Below are 6,151 nucleotides of genomic sequence, written 5' to 3'. Positions count from 1 at the left end.
AAGGGCCTCTCCCGCAGATCTCAAGGGGCGGGCGGGCGTATATGGATGTAAGCGCTCCTTCAGGCTCCTTTATACCTCCTTCTTCCTTTTTATCTCTCTCTCTCTCTCATTCCCTTTCCCATAAATACAGAGCTGTACCAAGTGATTCCAGCTAACTGAGAACACACAACACAACATGAAATTGTAAAACCTTTGGGTGGTGAGTGTGAGCACAGCAGGGGAGGGAAAAGACAGGAAAGACAGGTGTGGAAAAAAACTGAAAGGAGTCAGAAATCAACTATTAATAGCAACAAAAAGCCCGTGAATGTCTTCTGCGCCTGTTAAAGTCCATAGCAACAGGACCATTAAAAAAGTCAGCAAACCAACCAAGGCCAACCTTGGGGACCTTTTCCACAGTGTTTGTTTGTTTGTTTGTTTGTTTGTTTGTTTATATTGCGATTTATATCCTGCCTTTTTCCTACAAAGGGCTCAAGGCAGCTTACATCATTCTCCTCCTCCATCTTATCCCCACAACAACAACCCTGTGAGGCAGGTTGGGCTGAGAGTCTGTGACTGGCCCAGAGTCACCCAGTTGGCTCCATGGCCGAGCGGGGACTCGAACCCAGGTCATCTGAGTCCCAGTCCCACGCTCTTAACCACTACACCACACTGGCTCTCAACAGTGTTATAACATTCACAACCAGTTTTTGTGATCATGAGCCCCTCAGAGGCTTTGCTTGATCAGGTCTTTGAATACACCTCAGTATTGCAAACTCTACAGGCAGAGTTTCACCAACTGCTTCCTCAAGTCTCAGAAGAGTTTTGCATTACTGCCGATTTTTGTCCTCCTTGGAGGCCAGCTGCTGACCCTGAGCCTGGAGGCGCTCAGAGCAGTCCCCTCTTTTGAAAACTCTGTCATTGAAGGATGCTCGACAGTAATAAACATTTTGCTTCAGTCTATTGTCATTTTCTTCAGCACCAGCCAGGATTTTGACCCTTCTCTGCCCCCACCACCTGGCTGCCTGGTCCCTGTCCCCTCCACCTTTGCAACTTCCCATTTTGGATTAACCACTATCATGGGTTCCTGTTGGGGAAATCCAAATAGATCTTTGCTTGCTTGCTTGTTTGTTTTATTTAAAACTTTTCTAGACCATCCCTTACTGTGGTCTCAGGATGGTTTAACAATAAGACAATATAAAATAAAATAAAACACAGCATTTTAATAAAACTTCCAAACAATAAAACCCCGATTAAAACAATCAAATCTTAAAACATTGGGAGATTTAAAAAGTTTTAGCCTGGCACCAAAAAGAATAAAGTGACGGCGCCAGGCAGATCTCTCTGGGGAGCGCATTCCATAGATTGGGCGCCACCACAGAGAAGGCCCTTCTCCAGGTAGCCACCCTCCTAATCTCCTTCAGGGAGGGCTCCTGGAGAAGGGCCTCTGCCCCAAATCTTAAGGGAAAGATAAATAGAGAAAGGTTGCTTATATGCGTCTTTGTGAGACCATACCAAGCCTGCAGTGTCCCTGCTCCTCTTGCCCAGAAAGAACCACAATCCCAAGCCTGGCTCCTTTTCCCTGAAGTGCTATTAGTCATCTTTAAGAGACTGAGACCCTCCACTCACCTGAGGCGGCTTCCACATTCAGTTGCAAAGTTAGTCCTCTGTGGAACGTGGCTCCCAAGAAGAGCAACTTGACGTCCACTCTTCTACTAGCAAGCTTGTTGTTGCTAGTCGTGAAGTCGTGCCCAACCCATCGCGACCCCATGGACAACATTCCTCCAGGCCTTCCTGTCCTCCACCATCCCCCAGAGTCCACCCAAGCTCACACCAACTGCGTCAGTGACCCCATCCAGCCACCTCATTCTCTGCCATCCCCTTCTTCTTTTGCCCTCAATCGTTCCCAGCATCAGGCTCTTCTCCAGGGAGTCCTTCCTTCTCATTAGGTGGCCAAAGTATTTGAGTTTCACCTTCAGTATGTGGCCTTCTAAAGAGCAGCCAGGGTTGATCTCCTCTAGGACTGACCGGTTTGATCGCCTTGCAGTCCAAGGGACTCGCAGGAGTCTCCTCCAGCACCACAATCCAAAGGCCTCAATCCTTCGGCGCTCAGCCTTCCTTATGGTCCAGCTTTCACAGCCACACATTGCCTGATTGGTTTTTCGAGCAGTATGGCAATCACTCTCACTTACATGTTCAAGCTCACACCCGAGACCCGTAATGATTCTGATTGTCACGCCAACATCCTGTAATCACCAATATTTGTTCTATCATTGTGTTACGTCCCCTCTGCAGATTTTTCACATTGCTTTGACTGTGAATACATCATATACCCATTACTTGCTCCTCATCAATCCTGCTCTTGTGTACGTGACTCAAAACCTATAAAACACTCTGCATATGTTCTGGAACTTTGTAGTTGGTGGGTGTACCTCTACTTGGCAGCACCGTTCACGAGGTTTTGTCTCTGCAGGGGGGCTTCCTGGGCGTGCTTACGAATAAAACTGCTGGGGTTCGGACATAAACATCTCCCTGTGGATCTGAGCATCCATTTCAAGGGCTGCTAACCCAGGACTTCCTGCCATCCCCAGTCATCTGGAAGAAGCAGGCATATTTAGGAATTTGAGAAACGGCCGAGTTCCCTTGCAAAATGGGTGACTAGTCTCGTAATGGCTGTCCTGGGGCCCTGGCGAGTAAGGAATGAACAAAAGGATGAAAAACAGCCAGGCCAGAGACCGAGCAGGAGGGAAACACAGGATGGCTGGAGGAGGAGAGGGAGCAGCGCCTGAGGCCGAAAAGGGCGAGAAGGAACTCTGTACTAACATGCTCAGAGTTTTTCTGAAAACATTTTTTAAGGAAGAAGTTGGAGGGCCCCTGGGGGCACCCTGGCCCTTGAGGGCACAGCATTTTTGCCCCAGTTTGTGTGGCCCCCGGCCAGAAATCCTGCACAAACAGGCCCAAGTAGCCTATGACTTTACTCCCCCTTCTCTACTTTACCCCTGCTGGGCAAGCCAAAAATGTTTCCTTTGATCTATTTATTTTGCTGTTCCCTGTCGGATAAAAGACACACACACACACACACACACACACCCCGGATGCCCAGTGGCACAATGTGGTGTTTTGCGCTTACCCATGTGCCCGAGGGTTGCCAATTGGGAAAAATGGCGTGGCTACTGGCAAAAAAGCAGTGGGCCGAGTCTCTCTCTCTCTCTCTCTCTCTCTCTCTCTCTCTCTCTCTCTCTCTCTCTCTCTCTCTCACACACACACACACACACACACACACACACACACACACACACACACACACACAGTGCCTGACCTACTTTTGTGAGGACTTCCAGCTGCAGCCTCGCAAACAGATATAATGCTGGGAGAACTGTTTACTTCTCTGAGCCTCTTGAAGTCAAGAGTTCTGCCTAAGTAGCCCTTCTGCTGCTTTTCATTCTCCAAGTAGATGGCCTTGCATAAGACATGCCCAGGCCCCATAATATGCTTCTCTACTGGAAGAGGGTGGAAACATGGCAGTGCGGCTATCACAGTGCGGTGTAGTGGTTAAAAATGCAGGACTGGGACTGGGGCAAGCCAGGTTCTAGTCCCAGTTTGGCCATGGAGCCCACGGGGTGACTTTGGGCCAGTCCCAGACTCTCTCGGGGTTGTTGTTGCAAAGATAAATTGGAGAGGAACAGACCTTTGCAAGCTGCCTTGGATTCCTTACTAGGTGGACCGTGTTTGGAATGTCACCATCATCCGTCTATTTATTTATTAAAAGTTTTTCTAACCCGTCCATGACAAGCGTCTCGGAATGGCTTACCAAAAATGAGCAGAATAAAACAAAGCGCACAGCACCTGACCATTAATATACTAAAACCTAAATTAAAGTCAATTAAACATTAAAATAGCGGGAAAATAAAAAGGGGTTTGCTTGACACCAAAAAGAATATAGTATCAGTGCCAGGTGAACCTCTCTGGGGAGCGTATTCAAAAGTTGGGGCGCCACCACAGAGAAGGCCCTTCTCCGGGTACTCGCCCTCCTCATCTCCTTCATGGAGGGCTCCCGGAGAGGACCTCTGCCTCAGATCTCAAGGGGCGAGAGGGCACATCGGGAAGAAGGCGCTCCTTCAGGTATCCCGGACCCAAGCTGTTTAGGGCTTCACAGGTCATCACCAGCACCTTAAATTGGGCCCGGACTTCAATTGGCAGCCAGTGTAACCGACAGCAGACAGACAGATGATCGACATCTCATTATAGATGCAGTGCCCCCCCTCCCCACCCTGCACCCCACCCCCCGGAAAAGTTAGTGGGAGCCCAACAACTCGGCCACTCCGGAGAAGCTGGGGTGAGGAGGAGGACTCTGCCGCCTCCCTTGCACAGCAGCTCTGAACGACATTGCTTCTTCTGCAACACTGCTCCCCAGGCAGAAACAGGGACCCCAGTCCTGGAGGGGAGGGAGTTTGGAGGAAGCTGCACAACATTCCTCCGAGAACCATCTGAACCCTGCTGGGCTTAGGTTGTGCAGCCCTGGATGAGTCAGATATTTCTCCTGGATGACTTGTGGAAGCCCTGGCGATTAGCCATGCAAGCTGAGTTTTACGAGGCATGGGGGGGGGGGGGGCGCTGGCTGGCTTCCCACTTTAGCCTGCCTTTAGGATATTCTGGAATCCAGGAGAGGACCGAGGAGACCCATCTCTGCAGACGGTGCAACAGGAATGCAGCATTTATTGATTTTGTTGTGAGCTGTCCAGAGACTCAGAGTGATTGGATGGCCCAGAAATATCCCAAATAAAATAAATAAAATAAATAAATATTGCAACCAAAGTGCCTGCCCTTCAGAGTGTAATCCCAGTGTGTGATCACAGATGTCCCCACATGTCCAAGAGGAGACACGATGAAGACTGATAGCATCGTATGTTGGCAAGCTGATACACTAAGGTTGCAGGAAAAAGTCCTACAACCCCCAGCATCCCTTGATGAGTGGCCACAGAGGGGCTTTTTCCTATCTGAGCGTGTGCAGTTGTACCCCAGGTCTTAACTATCAACACACGTCCGACTCTACATTTACCACTGAAAGGAAAAATGCAAGTACACAAGTATGTGATTTTTATCGTGACACAAATGCACAATGCAGGAAGCAAACGCACGCTGAAGTGAGTGTCACCTCGGCCAAAGTGGAAGAGAGATGGGAGAAATAGATGTCAAGCTATTTTGGAAGAGCACCAATAAACGCAAATGGGAAGATCAGCCTCCGTCTTTCCGTTTCCCCCTTTGGTCTTCAGGAAAGGCGAACCAAGTTCAGCGGAGAAATCGGGAAGCCATTATGCAGGAAAAGATGAAAAAGAGGGTAGGCAGGGGGAAAGGCTGAAAACAGTACTTAAGAATGCGGGAGCCAGACGATTATAATAAATGGGTCAAAATGGCACCTGCTGAGAGATCTTGGAGGGAGGGAGGGAGGGGGAGTGGGGAGATCAAAAGAATGGAAAGCCAATTAGTCAATCAAAGAGGAAAGAACTCAGACCAGAGATTATTGGACAGCTGTGCGGGGGGGGGGGGGTCCTCTCTGGACCGCAGCCAGGGAAAAAGAGCACTATAGGATAAATTTAGCACACATGGTCTCCCCACAAGTCTGCTTTAATGTGAAAGGCCATTTCTTTCATAGCCGCTTCCTCCAGTCCATAAATTATCACCATCTTGGTTTTCCCAAATCCTTTTCCCTGTTTCTGAAAATCTTCTAATCCCATAAGCCACTGAATATTGACTTGTTCATTATTCACACATGGATCCCTGGGATGGGCGAGGGGGGGGGGGTTAAATCCCATAATCTGGTAAAGCAAGCACTGGACTTTGGTTTGCTGAAGCAACCAGCTAGCAGGTTGAGCCGCTGTCCTATAATGGCAGTGAATAATTACGCTTCTTCAAGAATTAAATCTAGCAATGATATAGTCCTGCCAATGGGACAGCTGTTGTTCCCTCTTTATAACCAGGCACTGCGAGGGAAAGAAATCAAGATTCACTGCACCATCTCCTGCATCCCATTGGAAGCAAACCTTCCTGCCTCTGATAGGCCTTACTGCCTAATAAGAAGTTTTCGGTTTGCAGGCCTATTTATTCTTTCTTTGTAAACTTTCCAAAAAGAGATACATCTTTAATGTCCACAAAGATCAGTTCTCTCCAGATTTTA

The sequence above is a fragment of the Varanus komodoensis genome, unplaced genomic scaffold, assembly GCF_004798865.1.
Source record: "Varanus komodoensis strain SLA01 unplaced genomic scaffold, ASM479886v1 scaffold1, whole genome shotgun sequence".
In the NCBI taxonomy this organism is placed as follows: Eukaryota; Metazoa; Chordata; class Lepidosauria; order Squamata; family Varanidae; genus Varanus; species Varanus komodoensis.
The sequence above is the reverse complement of the archived record's forward strand: the minus strand, read 5'-3'. Positions refer to the sequence as shown.